Source organism: Neovison vison, chromosome 8 (genome assembly GCF_020171115.1).
Source record: "Neovison vison isolate M4711 chromosome 8, ASM_NN_V1, whole genome shotgun sequence".
Lineage (NCBI taxonomy): Eukaryota > Metazoa > Chordata > Mammalia > Carnivora > Mustelidae > Neogale > Neogale vison.
Genome location: NC_058098.1, coordinates 83016074 through 83032688, shown reverse-complemented (window position 1 = coordinate 83032688; position 16615 = coordinate 83016074). Strand labels below are relative to the sequence as shown.

At 45.6% G+C, this 16615-nt stretch overlaps 1 long non-coding RNA gene across 1 annotated transcript in view; it reads left to right on the top strand.

Annotated features, from left to right (window-relative positions):
• Window positions 1–16615, top strand: part of LOC122916503 — a 49566-nt gene that overhangs the window by 12896 nt on the left and 20055 nt on the right. Inside the window, exon 3 of the long non-coding RNA XR_006386206.1 lies at window positions 658–883. This is a non-coding gene — a long non-coding RNA (uncharacterized LOC122916503). The remainder of the gene's footprint in view (window positions 1–657; window positions 884–16615) is intronic.

Here is a 16615-nt window from a genome sequence, read left to right as displayed (position 1 = left end):
ATTTATAGTGTAGGGGAAAAGTTGTTGCTTCTTGTGGTTTATCATTGGATATGGTTGATTTCAATGTTTTCATTTTTGTCCTGCATTTTTTTTTGCTTCAGTAAAAAAAAAAGCTGAGAAAAAAATAGAAAAAATCTGAAAAACAGGCATCCCTCTCTATGAGGAGTTAAGGTCTTAATAGCAAAGCAGCTAAACTTCTGGAACCTGTAGAATCAGTATCACCTGTCAGATACCGAATTCTCGTGCCCACTCCAGACTTACTGAGCTAAAAACGCTGGGCGCAGGCCCAGCAATCTGCTTTCACAAACCCTTCAGGTGACTCTGATCTAAAGAAGAGCGTGAGAAACCACGGTGCCTAATTTGGGAAGCCCTGAAGTGATCCACTCTGGGAATAGGTGATTTGTTTGATAAGTAAGTCCGGTTTTTGCTCCCCAGCTCTGCCCACTCATCGGGCCCCCAGTCAGACCTAGACCAGTAGTTCTCAGCCCTGGCTGGGAAGCTTTTTAAAATCGTGTCTCCCCAGATGGGTCCTGGGCATCCAGGTGCTTCTCATGTGCGCCAGGGTTGATGAATTCTGTTCTATATTCAGGTACTTTTGTGGTTGAGACAGATGATTGTTAACACCTGCCCCCCAATTCTTTGGCTTATTTCCTGCAGGCCCTGTGAAGCAGAACTCAGGCCTCCAGCGTCTGCTTGTCCGGACCTAAAGGTGTTTCCTGAGGGCCGAGGCCGCCCTGCCTCGCAGGTATCTCCGCAGACCACAGCGACGCGCCCCGAAGGCGCGACGCTCCCTCCTGGCACGCACCCGGGCCGCGGGCTCCTCCGCTCCCCCTCCAACCCCAGCTCTGCTGCCCAGGCCGGATGCTGAGTGAGATAATGTGAGGTAAACACTTTATTTGGTGCACAGAGAAAACGTCGACATGTGCCAGCTATCCTTATCTTCGTTACCTAAACCCGGAGGTCCCCTTTTCATTTCCAGCTCACAAAATACCTACTTGGAAGGCCCATCGTGGTGGTTTTATCTTGAAATGCCTCCCCCTCCCCCCCAACTTTCCTGCGAAGCCAGGAGGGACACTCAACACTCTCATGAGGCGTGTTCTAAGCCAGTGGTCCTTAAAATGTGGTGGCCGGGAGGATATGTGTCAGCAGCACGAGTATCACCTGGGAACATATTAGAAATGCAAACTCCTGTCCCCACAAGGTGTAATAACAAGAGGGAGGGCAAGAGGAGGCTTTTGGAGGTGATGAAGAGGTTTATGGCACAGAGTGTGGTGATATAGGTCCACGAACGTAGGTTTCTCTCCAAACGCATCAAGTTGTGTATCTATAGCTTTTTGTATGTCAGTCATACATCCATACGTCCATATAGTAGGGTTTTTTTTTTTGTTGTTGTTGTTTGTTTGTTTTTTAAAGAAATGCAAACTCTTGGGCCCCACCCCAGAACTTCTGTGTCGGAAACTCAGGAGACAGTGTGCGGCCATCTGTGTGTTGTTGTGATGGCGTCCTCACGTCTGACCACTGCTGCTCCACACCGGTGCCTCGCAAGATTGTGAGAAATGCCCAACCTCGGGCCCCAACCCAGGCCAGCGGAATTAGAATCCCAGGTTCCTGGGATCACGCTGGAGTTTGAAAAGCCCAGTTTGAAGCTTTCCCCCTTAATCAGTGGTAGAACACCAGAAATGTGCCTTCTTAGACTGCGGCTTCTTAGCACCCCACAGAAAGGCCGTCATAAGATAGTTCATACCTGTGTTTCTCACACTTAAGTTACTATCATTCTGTACTTGTGGAAGACAATTTATGCTGCCACTTCCCACCCCCTCGGGTAAAGATTCGTCCTGCCAATTTTCTTTAGAGCAATCGCAGTGTCTGTTTTTTTTGTTTTGTTTTTGTTTTACATAGGAGCTGAAGTCAGGAAAGTCCTCTGTAAGATGGCAGGATGCTTTGATTGTTACCTCAGTTCAGAGAACTAGTCTGAGTTCTCTCCTTCAGCTCTCCCTTCTCCTGTAAGGGACCTTTGCATTTTAAGTCTTGGGGTAACAATTCTGTTATGGCTGCATTTTTTATTATAAGTGGCCTCAAATACTGTGTGAGAAGATAAGGGGTTGATAAAAGTATGTGATTGATGCCTGGAAGCCTCTCAGCCTTTATAAAGCCTAATGATGTCAAGAGCTCAGTTCAAAACCCTCTTTCCTGGCAGCTCTCCACCAGCTGTAATTAACACGACCTCTGATAACAGTATTTGTTTTCTGTCATCGTCACAGATGCCAAGTATTTCCCAGTATTTTGTGAGTTAATGTTTGTAAAGTGCTTGAAGAGTATAGGAACATAGAACATACTCAGATTACAGTTGACCCTTGGAAGACACAGGGTGGAACAGTGCCGGTCTCCTTACATGTGTTTTTTGACACACACAGTAAATACAGTATATAATGCATATAACATACAAAATATGTGTTAAGTGTTTCTGTTATTGGTGAGGCTTCTGGTCAACAGTAGGTTATCAGTAGTTATGGTTTTAGGGAGTCAAGTTACCTGCAGATTTTCGATGGTGCCCCTACCCCCAACATTATTCAGAGGTCAACTGTACTACTATTAGTGTTGTTGTTGTTGTTTATATATACTTACATGTCATTCCTGTTAGATCTCAAGTGAGGAGAGGGCTTTATCTACTGATGGAGTCCAAGGAAGCCTGGTTTATGCTGTCCTCACAAGAGGTTCTTACACATAACTTTAAGGAGAGTAAATAAGAGCCTTGGAAAGAAAAGTATGATTTATTGCCACAGTTGGAGCATTAGGTCTCAGTCAATCCTAGCGAGAGAGAGAGAAGCTGTTGTGCCAACAAGGGGAGCACATCCCTTCGCCCCTGTCCCAGAAGGCATCAGAAAAAAAAAAGGAAGTGAAGGATAGATGTCACCAAAGTGTCAGTGAAACTCAATTCAGAAGAAACTCTGACCAAAACCAAAATGGAACCAACTGAAAATGTTAATGGTCATTTTTAGTAAGTCATAAGAATTTGAAGAAAGGCTATTTTAAAAAGTAGAACAATTTCATTTTCCATGCAGCCTAGGAAATTAAGATCTAGATGGTTTCTTTTACACAAGCTCTGGTCAAATTTGTACCTCTTTTGTAGAAAGCAGTACGGTTTCATCTTAAATAACTTGTGGGGGGAAAAAGCCAAAGGGATAATGTCTTACGTATCTGTTGACAACAGAAAAAACACACTGGATGTCATATGTGGGGGTCACCTGACATAGTACTCTGGAAAAAGTTCAGGCCAGAGAAGAAAACTGAGGAAGGACTCGGATTTGCATGATGTGTAGAAGTGGGTTCATGGTGAAACTAGCAAAGCCTGAGATTCACAGCTCCACCCTGAAATACCAGACTCTTCCGAAGCCCCAAGATGGTCCCTGGCAATTTTGTGTCTGTGATGGTACGTTCATGCTCATAAATGGACTTCTCAAACTGTATAAGCATGAGGAAATGCCTCTCTGTGTAGCTCTTGGCTTTCTAGAACGTTTGTAATCATCTCGTTCTGCCTCCCCAGACAGGGGGTGCAACAAGGAGGGGATGTGCTCATGGGGGAGGAGGGCCTTGGAGAATGGCCGGGAGGGGAGAGACCACCACAGCGGGGTTTAAAGTGATGCATTGTAGAGACTAGGATGGCTTCCTTCAAGGGTTTCCTGTCCTGTCCTTCTAGGGTGGTGATTCTCAGTCAAAGGTAATTCCCCCCAGACGCCATTTGGCAGTATCTGGGGACAAGCTTTGTTGTCTCCAAATGGTTGGGCTGTGGAGATGCTACTGGCATCTAGTGGGTGGAGCCCAGTGATGTTGCTAAACACCCTGCAGGACCACAGACCGGGATCTGGCGCCAGAGCTCCATAGTTCTGATGTTAAGAAATCCTGTTCCAGGGTGCTCCTTTTCCTGCAGGTCACTGACAACTCAGGTTGTCAAAATGAACAACGAGCAAACAGTGTAAGGTAACTTCTTGGAGAGGTTTTGCAGTTTCGTCGTCCCCGTCAGCTACTGTGTGGCAGGTATCTGGCTCTTCTTTAGTGACTTTCACTCCTACCCACCCTCTGCCCCCCACATACACATATGCAAAGGCTGTGAGGTTGGTGGCTTTAATGAATGCCCTGGTGAAAACCTGATTCTGGCAGCCATATGGGGGAGAGAGGCCCTCCTCTCACCAAGCGACTGGGCTGCATATGGCCCCAGGGTTATGGGAGAATCCCAGGCACTGGAGTGGGGCTTTGCAGTCTAAAAGCATCAGCCATTTACTTCAACACCGTGAATGTTAATGCAAGTTGATGGAAATGTCCATACCCCCTCCAGGCTGCTTAACCCTACTAGTTCAAATCCCAGAATTCCCAATGGACTGCTCCAAATTCCTGCCCTCTGACCTGAGCTGGTCCTCCACTGCCTCTTGGCCTTCCTTCAGGTCACCTTCTGATTGTGTCTCTGCCTTATTCCTATGACGGCTCCCTTCCAAGGCCCCAAACCATTCTCTCCCTATTTCCCTTCTGCAGATGGCCGTGCCTCTTGCTTTCCTGAGATGAGTAACACAATAATTACAGCTGCTACTATTTATTCCACAGCTGCAAGCACCAGGCTGGCGAAGAAGAGGTGTTCCATCTTCAAAGGGCATGTCGCTAACCCCCCTTTGCAGATGATGAAACCAGAGTAGAGGCCTCTCACTCTTCCAAGTCACAGTATGAGCATTTGGTCCCAGGCCTGTCCATCTCCAGTATGAACTCCTTATACTTCTCTCTTTTGCAAATCTGTCTCTGTCTTTTTTTTTTTTTCCTTTTAAAATATTTTATTTACTTGTCAGAGAGAGAGAGAAGGCACAAGCAGGCAGAGTGGCAGGCAGAGGCAGAGAGAGAAGCAGGCTTCCTGATGAGAAAGGAGCCCGATGTGAGACTTGATCCCAGGACCCTGGGACCATGACCCAAGCCGAAGGCAGCGGCTTGACCGACTGAGCCACCCAGGTGTCCTGTCTCTGTCTTGATCCCTAGGTCTTAGAAGAAGAAAAGTTCTTTCAACCCAAAGTTTCCTCCTCAGTCTTGATCCCGGATTTCTCCTGTCTCCCACTGCACATCACTCCATCTCCCACAGCCCTGCTTTCCCAACACAATCCTGTCTCATCTTCTTTGCTTCACTGTCAACTTGTTAAAAGGAAAAATGTCTCAGTTTGACCCCTCTAGTCACCTATTCTCTAGTCACCTTCCCTGGCTCTGTGTTTCCTTGGGTCCCCTTTCCTTCCTGGATGGGCACCATGTCCACCTCTTACCCTATAGTTTCTTGGTGTTGGGGACAGCATCCTGAAACACAAATAGTGATGGTCATGACCTCACACTGAGAACTGGACCAAAACAAGACAAACCCTCCCAGGGGCCAGAGAGATGGCTGAAGTAGGGCTCCCAGGGAAATTCCTTTGGGCTGGAGTTCTGTTCAGTATAATGACGACACACTATTGCCGTTTTTAGAGCAGTGATTACCAAATGGAAATACCCTACTTCACCAGAGACTGAGATCTGAAGTCACTAGCTTCATATCTAAATGTCATTCGAATCTTCACTGTAACCAAAGCTCTGATCAACAGAAACACATGACTACAAGCTAGGGGATTCAATTCCTGTTTTTTCTTCCTGTTTGTCCTCTGCTAAAATAAAAAAAGAAATACCTAAGAGAAACTTCTTGCTATTGTTATCCTGATAGTATATTACTACTACATACACGGAGCTGAGTTGAACAATAAATAAGTTTTGAGCTGTTGGCATCAAATGCCCATCAGTTTTCAAAAAGCAAGTAAATAACATCTGGGCATGAGATCTGTATTTGATGGCAAAGATCCCTTCTCTGTAATTCCGTTTTTTTGCTCTCTCCACTGAAATGTCTATAGGAACTTCTGTAAGCTGGTATTAGTAATCTTCTGTCTAACCTTCATCTGTATTGGTTCATTCCTTCATTCAACAAATACTTATCAAAAATATGCTTAGTCCTTGGACAGGATAGATAGTGTCTGACCTTAGGAAGTATAGTCTAATCTGGCACTTACCCATGAGTATGATGAGTGCAGGACAAGATAAATGTTCAATGTGGTAAGAATATTTACAGAGACACTCCCCCCCCCCAAGTCTTGGGGGTGGCTGGTCAGAGACCATTTCCAGGAGAAAGTAATATTTAAGGTAAAACCTAATGGCATTAGGTGGAGCTGGAGGGGTAAAGTTAGGGGAGGGGTTGTCCCAATAAAAGAGAAAGCATTCTAGAAGACTCATATCAAGAGAGAAAGAGACCTAGAGACAGAAAGGAGAGAGGTTTAGGGAACTGAAAGAAGTTTATTCTTATTGGATCAGAAGAGGAGAATGGAGAGAGACCTTCATCATCATCATAGCTAATACTTGAGGTACATAAAGTGGGTGCCATTGCCATCCCCATTTTACAGACGTGGGAACTGGAACCCTGGAAGTTTAAAGTAACTTGCCCAGGTCATCAGCCAGTATGTAGCAGATCCCAATGCAACCCAGTATGTGTGTCCTTAACTGACACATTACTGCCTCCCATCCTGCCTTTGAGATAATTTTCCAAACTCCTTCAGAGCAATGGTTTGGAGGTCCCAAAAGAAAAGAGTGGGTTGAGGCAGTGATATTTAGTGGGGAGTCTGTGTGGAAATCTTAACCAAAGAAAGCCTGCCCTCCCTCATGTTCTACTCTCTGCAAATCAGATTAAGGTAATGGTACTGCTCTTTTGGGGAGAGTTTTCATTTAAATGGGGGTGGGGAGGGGTAGGAGGGTAGACAACAAGTTTTGAGTACCTTATCTGGTAGGGTGGGACAAAGGGAAACCTTTTGGGGTAGGATCCTAGTCTGTGCACCCTAGGGAAACAACTATATAAGGGATGGCCTCTCATGATATCAGAGGCATCTTTTTGGCATACAGGGGTTGGTATGGATCCCTAAACTCTTAATTTTTTTTTATTAGGGAATGACTTAAGCTTTTGAAAGCTGCACACTAGAATGTCCCTCCCCAACCCACTCCCAAATACTAATGACATAAGTGAAAATTTCTCATATTGACTCAAGAAGTTAGTTGGCTTGTTCAGAGGTAGCTCAGTTTTGTCTAATTCAGTGACTAAACTAGAACAAACAACAGCTTCATATCCCTCTAAGGCGCGAGCCAAAGGGGTTTAATGCCATAAACTTTCCAAGCAAATTCTTCAGAGTGGTGAAGTGTATGAACAGTTCACCCAAGCATGGTGTATCATGGTAAGATTCTTAAGACCAGATAGTTTCTCATGGACAATTACCTACTAGTTAGATTAAATCTTGAGCCAAGAGAAACCCAGCATTTGTTTATGACAGATTCTTCCTAGAATAAAAAGATTTCCGTTTGGAAGGGACTCTATACCATACTTCCTGAATCAAATGCTTACTTTTCCAGTTTCTCCCAGTTGCCTATTTCCTTCTCAAGAGAGTAGACAGAGATAGGTAATATTCTAGTTGCCAAGACAGGCTTGAGTTAAAATGCCCATCTTGGGGCACCTGTGTGGCTCAGTCAGTTAAGCATCCAGCTCTTGATTTTGGCTCAAGTCATAATCTCAAGGTTGTGGGATCGAGCCCAAGTGCTGGGCTCAGCACAGAATCTGCTTGTCCCTTTCCCTCTACTTCTCTCTCTCTCCAAAAAATAAATAAGATCTTTAAAAAAATTTCAGGAATGTCATTTATATGATTAACACTTTTTTCCCCCATAGGGACATAGGCTGTCCCTGCCTTTTAGATTTATATTGTAATCAGAAATACAACCATTAGCAACAAACCTTTACTCTTGTTTGTTTCCCTGTTGCCATTGGGTCTACTTGTCACTGTAGCTGGAAGAAGTATGATGTGGTGCTTCTGCCTTGGGGTCATTGAGTGGAGGAGAGGGGAAGTGGATGACTATAGGAGCCCAACCCTGCCCCAGCCGATGGTTTCAAGAACACTGGAACAATGATCATGCATGGTGATTCTCATCCCATAAAAAATTATTCATTCAAACAAATGGAGACTTTAATGAGCCATATATTAGGAAGATATAAGGTCTGACCTTGAGCATTCACATTTCAGACTCCTCCCAAATTGGGCCCAGGAAAGGTGCTGAAAAGGCCTGAGGCTCATCTACGGTCAGCAGCTGCTTTCTCTTTTCACATGACAGAACAGGTGGTGTTATTTTCCATATTCCTCAGGCCTAATTTGCCTTCTGTAGTGAACTATAAAGGAACAGACTCCCAGTGACTTAGACAAAAGAGAGGATTTATTAGAAGGGCCAGATAACAGGAAGTTCAACAGCTCGGTGGCAGGAAGAGCAGGGCATCAATTATGAGGGAACCAGGGAATCCGTGTCTCCCTTATTCCTCTTCCCCATCCTACAATCTTCCTTCTCCAGCTAAATCTTTGCAAAGGAGGCTTTCTTCTTTCTCTCTGCAGACAGGGGTCCCCCCCATGATGGTGGTGCCACAGCCTCGCACTTCATAGCTTCCAACCTTCTCTTTCTCTGTCTCCCTGCCAGGCTCAGCCAGTGGTGGAGTTCAAGGTTATATCCACGGTGCTCTTACTCCCTCACTCAGAGATCTCATTCATGCCCACAGCTTCGACCACCATCTCTACTTAGAGGGTTCATTACTTTATTTTCCATCACACACCTTTCTCCAAGCTCTCCAGTGTATCCAAATGTCCACCCGGCGTCTACCCTTGGCATCTGAAACTTTCCCCTTCTTTCTTGGTAACAGAATATCCATGTTGTTGAAAGTGGCAGTGTACCCAGCTGAAAAGACTATTTTCCAGCTTCCCCTGCAGCATAGGATGGACAATGAGATGTATGCAGAAATCATGAAGTTGAGCTTCTTGGGAAAGTCCTTTACAAAAGGCTGACTCTGCTGGAAGTTTTGCCCTTAAGCCTTCTTCCTCCTGCTGCTTGAATGAGGATAAGATTGCTGGAGCTACAGTGGTCATCTTGAGAGTATGAGGAAAATGTGAAGTTGAAAACTAACACTACAAATGGCAGAGAAAATGGTGAAAGCGGCCTGGGATAAAGATGCCTACTGTCTATAGACAACTTTCTGGGGGGAAATGATACATTTCTCTTATTGAAGCCCCTCCTATTTCACGTCTCTCTGAGTTGAACCAAACCCCATTCCTAGCAGATAGAATGCATTCCTCCTTATGTCTCCATACTTGTTGGGCACCAGACCCCATTTCACCCTCTCCCTTTTCCCTTTCCCCACTGTCCCCTTTCTGTATACTTGCCATGCTCTCTCCTGTCACTTAGACTTCTAGCTTGCCATTCCCAATGCCTTAACATTTTTTCCTCCAGGGATTTACCCTTGACCTGCTTCACCAGGCCAATTCCCCTGTTCGTTCTCAAAGCATCACCAGCCTCTCCTTTGTGGTAACTGTCCCCACTGTAAGTTTACAGTCTAGCAGGCTGGATTCTCCTCTGTCCCTCCCACCAGGTTACAAGCTTTAGGGAGCCAGGGACTGTGTCCTTTGCTTTTATTACCAACATATCCCTAATACCCAAGCACAGTTGTATAAGTGCTCACCCCCCAAAGAAAAACAACTAAGTGAAGGCACCAGAAAGGATTTCCTCAGCAACAGCCCCATCCCCCTGGCCATATTTTAAAAATCCCAGAGAAGAATTCTGATGGCTTAGCTTGGGCCAAGTTTCCATCACAGGACTCTGGCTGAGAGCAGGGTTTGGGGGAACAAGGCAGCCTCTGTTCAAATTACATGCTTGAAGTAGGGAAAGGAACAATCCCCAAAGAAAGGTGAGGAGATAGATACATGTAACAATAAATGCTTACCCCTCTGAGGCCATCATTGTTGCTTACGGTGGCCTAATTTTATCTGGAGGAGAAGATGGAGGAAGGAAGATTCACAATATAATTTGGCTCAGGTCTTGAATGTTCTGGGAGAGGGTTTGGTCCCCAAAGTCTTGTATGTAGTGAGGGGATGACCTTGGTACATTCCCTCAGGGCCTATTCTCCACTTGCTTTCAATAGAAAATGACAATAAGAATGAAAAACTTTGTTTTATCCAGTCTTACGACTTCCAATCAAGTCAACAAACACTTAAAATAGAAGCTCCTCACTTAAAGCCCTTCTCCTGGGCCCTGCTGCCCTCTCTGACTCCTTTCTCTCTCTCTGAACAACCCCTTCCCATGGCCCCTCCTGCCTTCATTGAGTTCCAGCCACTCTGGCCTCCTTTTTCTCAAAGCCTGAGCTCAGTTCTGCTTCAGAGACTTTGCTCTGCCATTCTGTCTGGAACTCTCTGGTCCTAGATCGTGGCAAGGCTGGCTCCCAGGGAGGCTGAACCAGCAGGGGTACTATGAACACCAAGCACTCTACCTGAGATGCCAGACTATGTTCAAAATTCAGTCCCAGTGCTGCCAACCAAGCTGTGTGGTCTGAGAAGAGGTATAGTTTTCATCACCAAAGAGCATTTTGTAGCAAATCCAAGAGCCCTTGGGGTTGTATCTGGCTAGAGGGGAGATCTTGGTTTACTTTGAATGCAGCCATGTAAGGCTGGCTAGCAATGACCCCATGGAAAATTATCTGTAGTACATGATGACCCTGTGGCTGAATTGATTCCCCCGGAGCCCCAAACCTTCAAACTGACTGAAGGTGAAGGAGAGTGAATGCCATGGTATAACCCTGAAAGGTAGTTCTGACTCTGCCCAGTGTATGTGCTCTTTGGATTAGCCACTTTTTCACATCACATCTTCATTGTCTCATAAGAGTATGTTGTTGAGTTTCTGTCGTGTGCTAGGGAGGGCTTAGTGGTGACCAGCCTCTATCTGTTAGAGGGAAGTTAGTTAGTCTAGAGGGAAGGAGATACAAATCAAAAAGTCACATCAAGAAGATTTACCATCAAACTGTGATGAATCCAGGAAGGAGAGGGGGGTGGGGCTTTGAGAGCTCAGGGTAGGAGGATCTGACCTAGGTTCAGGTGGGGTGTTGGAAAGACTTTCTTGAAGTGACTCAAGCTGACAATGGAAAGCTGAGTAGGAGCTGACCTGGCAGAGAAAGGACGGGACCTGAGGACCTGGGCCCAGCCCTGAGTACAGGTCACTATAGTGCCCATACAATGCTTTTGAGCTTGTAAGATGATGCTGTTACTGGGGTGCCTGGCTGGTTCAGTTGGGGTTTGAGCCCCACATTTCAGGTAGAGCTTATTAAAAAGTTAAAAAAAATATGCTATTGTTCACCAGTGGGGTAACATTTGCAGATATTCTGGTAAATTGTCTCAGGGTCAAGGTAGAGTGTGATGCAGTGGTATGCCAGGGCCAGCTGCTCTCTGGTTGGCCAGCGGATGATACATGCCTCCCCCAGCTCTGTGTTCAGTGGCCTCACATTGGTACTTTGAAATTGGTCACGGTGGAAGTATTTACTCTAGAAAAATTGGGAAACACATCAAGGCTTTAATTTTTTCTCCTGGAGAGCTGATTTTGAACATTTACCAGCATGCCATAGAGCATGAATGACCTCTCACAGCCCTCCAAAAGTTACCTAATTTCAAAGAGCCCTCCAAGTTTTCTCGAAAAGGTTGAGTTTATGACCAAGTGATATGGTGGCCTTTGGATCCTGAGATAGCTGGAAAAAGATGCTGCTAACCCACCTGAGATGGGGTGCAATTTTGATTGTTCATGAATGTTTCCTGGAAGTTGGCTTTCAGAAGAGCAGGAGCTCCTAAATGCTCTAATCTGAGGGTGATGGAGGTGGTTGGAAGTGGCTGGTTAGCTCGGCTGGCTGACTCCCTCCATCGTCAGAGACTGTCCCCAGAACGCTGGAGCAAATCGTAAAGGCACCCACGACGTCTTCACTACCTTCTCAGGACTAGCTGTTGGTTAGTAACATAGGACAAATAGAAATTAGGTGTAATTCTCATCCCATGCTTTGTACCACCTGAGTGGTTTGGGGAGGGCTTGATTCAGAGGATGAGCCTCCTGAGAGCATGGACTGTCTTAGTCATTCTCAAGTTTCTCACAGTATCTGATCTGTTGCCTGGCACATAAGCTCTCACTGGATGATATATCTCAACTATACCGATATATAATAACATCGGGGGGAGAAAGGTGATTAGGAGAAAAAAAAAAAATCTGACAAGGCTCCTTAGGGAGTGATAACGAAAACAGCTTGGGCAACATTAGTCTAAACCTAGATGGTCTCCTGTCTCCAAAATCTGGAAACTCAGGGGGTCTCCTTGTTTTTTTGGTCAAGGAAGGTAAGTCAGGAATAAGCAAAGCTGCTTGGAGACGCCCAGAGGAGAACAGCCGAGGGTCTGTGTGTGTGTTGGGAGGGGCCGGGGCTTGGTTGTAAAGACACAATTAGACTTGAAAGGACAAGTCAGTAACCAGAGTCCGTAGAGCTCTTGCTGTGATCAATACAGGGGCCAACTGGCCCATGCTTGAGAGGAAAAGTTTCTTTTATTAGCACCTTTTGTTGAAGGCGGAAGTGATGAATGTCTCCATCACCCTGCTGGGCGTAATGTAAGATCAGATCTTGCCTGGAGGAAGCTAAGGAACCACAATATAGCCACCACGCTCACGGCTTCCTCAGCCCAGCACCCATTGTGCTCCTGGAACTCTTGTGTGATGTTTCCGCCCCAGCAGGCCTTCCCTTGTGAGCAAATGGAAAGAAAGTAAAAAATCTGGAAAGAATGAATGCATCGAAGAGAAAGCAGACACCATGAATTGAGCCAGGCGGAGATGCCAGGGGCCCTGGCAATTAGGAAGGAGGGAGGCTTGCAGAGAAGCCTCTGCCCTTCTTCACTTGTGGTCTCTGTCACCAGGGTTGCTCACTCCTGAGGGGTGTGTGGTCAGCGGGACTCAAGTGCAACCCGCCAAGCCCCTGGGGTGGCCTGCAGCCCTGAATCACTCACACCTCCAGGCTGGGCGTGGGCTCCACCCACTGAGCTGTGTGGCCCTAGCCAGCTTCCTACCCTTTCTCAAGCTTTCTGTGCCTGGGTCTCCTCAGGTGCAGAATGGGGGTGGTTATGTACCTACCTCATAGTGCGGGTTATGTGGGGACACTAGTGAGTGTGCATAAAGTGCTCCGAGCCAGAGGTTGGCCCTCCGTCTCTCCGACGTGAGCTCTGACCTTCACTGTTACTCAGGGCAACTGATACCTGTCCTCAAGCTGCTCTCACACTAGGTAGGGTCTCACCCTCTTTCCTTTCCTTTGCTTTTTCTTTTCTTTTCTTCTCTTCTCTTTCTTCCCTTTCTTACATTCATCCATTTTATTTTTTTTTACAAGCTGAAATTATTAGAAGAATCAATACACATAGAACTATATCACATTGCAGTATGTTTCTTTTTCTATATATATATATATATATTTTTAAGATTTTATTTATTTATTTGACAGACAGAGATCACAAGTAGGCAGAGAGAGAGGAGGAAGCAGGCTCCCCGCTGAACAGAGAGCCCGATGTGGGGCTTGATCCCAGGACCCTGGAATCATGACCTGAGCCAAAGGCAGAGGCTTTTTGGTCACCCAGGTGCCCCTATATATTTATTTTTAAAAATTTCATTCATTATATTTTTAAATTCTCTCTACACCCAGGTGGGACTCAAGCTCACAACCTTGAGATCAAGAGTTGCGGGCTCTATGGACAGCCAGCCAGACACCCCTGATTTCTTTTTTTTTCTTTTAGATTTTTATTTAAAAAAAATTTTTAAGTGATCTTTACACCCAGTGTGGGGCTCAAACTCACAACCCTGAGATCAAGAGTTTCAGGCTCCATCAACTGAGCCAGCCAGGCAGTCCCCTAATTTATTCCTTCCTTCCTCCTTCCTTTCTTTTTCTTTTTTTCTTTTTTAAAAGATTTTATTTATTTATTTGGCAGAGAGAGAGAGAGATCACAAGTATGCAGAGAGGCAGGCAGAGGAGGAAGCAGGCTCCCTGCTGACAGGCAAGTGTGATTTTAAAAGTTCTCTAGACTTCAGGCAGGGATATTACTGCCCCCTTGGGGTTGTCACTTCTTGATTGACTTGTTTCCCCCTTCCCACTTCTCCCCCACTCAGCAGCCACTCTCCAGAAGGGGAAGGTGGAGATAACCACTGGCCGTGGGGTGGGGGCGAGGTATGTAGCCCAGAGGAAATTTTGATTGAGCCTGATGATTTATGAGTCACTGTACGCTTGGCTCAGCAGAGTGAGGTCATAGCACACACAGCCGAAGCTCAGGTCTGCTTGACCAAGATGGGGTTATTTTTCACGTGAGGGATGCTCCAGGCCTGTGGAGGGAAACCTGAGCTATGGGTACCACATTCTCTTCCTTCCCATGTTATTGTGGTAAAAAGGATATGACAGCTGGGTTCTGGTGGATACGGGTAGGACTGGTTCATCTGGTTGTGCTTTGACTTTCAGAGACCCAGCTTATTTGTTCTGCACCCAATTTCCCAAAGATCCTTCTGCCTTGCAAAAAAGCCATTGGATGGGGTGCCTGGGTGGCTCAGTGGGTTAAGCCTCTGCCTTCTCTCTGCTCAGCAGGGAGCCTGCTTCCCCCTCTCTCTCTGCCTGCCTCTCTGCCTACTTGTGATCTCTCTCTCTCTCTGTCAAATAAATAAAGCCATTGGATGATTTGTTCTGAGCTCCCCAGGAAGCAGGCTTTGTGAGACTGATGTGCCCAAATCTTACCCAGGAGCGCTCTCAAGATCAACACCCGCCGGGGAGGGAAGGAAGCAGCATGGACAAGGGAAAGTTGAACTTGGATGCTGTCACAAAGACTTCAGCTAATACTGCAAGAGCTCTGAAGCTGGGATGGCCTTTCTTTTTTATTATTATTTTTCCTTTTGCGTCTGGTTTATTTCACTTAACAAAAGATTTTCAAGGTTCGTCCATGTTGTGGTATGTATCAAACTTCCATTCCTTTCTAAGGCTGAATAACATTCCATTGTGTATGTATAGCCCACATTTTAAAAAGTTCTTAACATACAGTATTAATTTCAGATGTACAATATAATGGTTCAACAATTCTGAACAGTGCACAGTGCTCATCATGATAAGTATACTCTTTTTTTGGTGGGGGAGAGTAGGGGCAGAGAGAGAGAATCTTAAGCAGGCTCCACACCCAGCGCCAAGCCCTGTGAGGGGCTTAATCTCACAACCCTAAGATCAGAACTGAGCCAAAATCAAGAGTTAGAGGCTTAACCTACTGAGCCACCTAGGCACCTGATAAGGGTACTCTTAAATTCGCTTATTTCACCCATTCCCCCCACCCACCTACCTTGGCAACTACCACGTCTCTGGTTTTTGTCTCCTTTTTCCTTTTGTTTCTTAGATTCCACATATGAGTGAAATCATATGGTATTTGTTTTTTACTTATTTCACTTAGCATAATACTCTCTAGGTCCACCCATGTTGTCCCAAATGGCAAGATTTCACTTTTTTTTAATGTCTGAATAATATTCTATTCTATTCTTTCTTTCTCTCTCTCTCTCTCTCTATATATATATGTATATATATATATATTTCTATATATATATGTATGTATGTATGTATATATATCAATCACATCTTTATTCTTCTACCAACAGGCACTTGGGTTGCTCCCCATATCTTGGCTATTATAAATCATGCTGCAATAAACATACGGGTGTAAATATTTCTTTTTAGTTTTAGTTGACTTTAGATAAATACCCAGTAGTGGAAATACTGGATCATATGGGACGGCCCCCTTTTTTTTTTTAAATTTTATTTATTTATTTGACAGAGAGAGATCACAAGTAGGCAGAGATGCAGAGAGCCTGATGTGGGGCTTGATCCCAGGACCCTGAGATCATGACCTGAGCCAAAGGCAGAGGCTTAACCCACTGAGCCACTCAGGTGCCCCTGGAATGGCCCTTTAAAAATGGCACTCAAGGCAGCCTGTAACCCCTATACTGACCACTGGATACAGGCTGAGCTGGAAAGGGGAAGTGGTCTTGGGTGAGGCGGTCTCTTTAGGTCACAGCGAACCCCAAGGGTGCAGCTGTGGGCTGCTGGTTGCCAGCATTCCCAGCAGCTGTGGTAAGGCATGCCGCATCCTGACGGGAAAGCCAGACGACCTACCTCAGCCTCCACCGCACTGACGTGCACCGTAGACCTTCTGCCTTGTCCACCTGCTCAGATCCTTGCCTTTCTCCAAGATCTGCAGAGTATATTATTTAAGGCTATAGATTTTGAAGCCTGGCCGACTCCTGTTCAAATCCTATTTCTGCCATTCGTTGGACAATATTTTTAGAGTATATTTCCCATGCTGCTCAAGGTACTAAGGGTACAAAAGTGATAACATCCCTGCTTCTGGAATTTCTATTCTATGGGTGTCAGGGAGACATAATTTAAAAGTATATGTATCAAATATGTGATATTTATAGTTATGATGTATACTGTGATATGTATTATACATAATTATTAGGGATGTGGAAAAAATTGAGTGTGGGAGGTATGGGAATGGTTGGAGGGCTGCTTTATGTGGAGGTCAGGGGAAGGCTTCCTTGAGGAGGTAGGTGGCCCTCGAGCAGAGACCTTTAGAGGGGAAGGTGTGGCTGCGCAGAGATCAGGGGAGCATGGCTTTTAGGCACAGGAGCTGCTGTGCAAAGG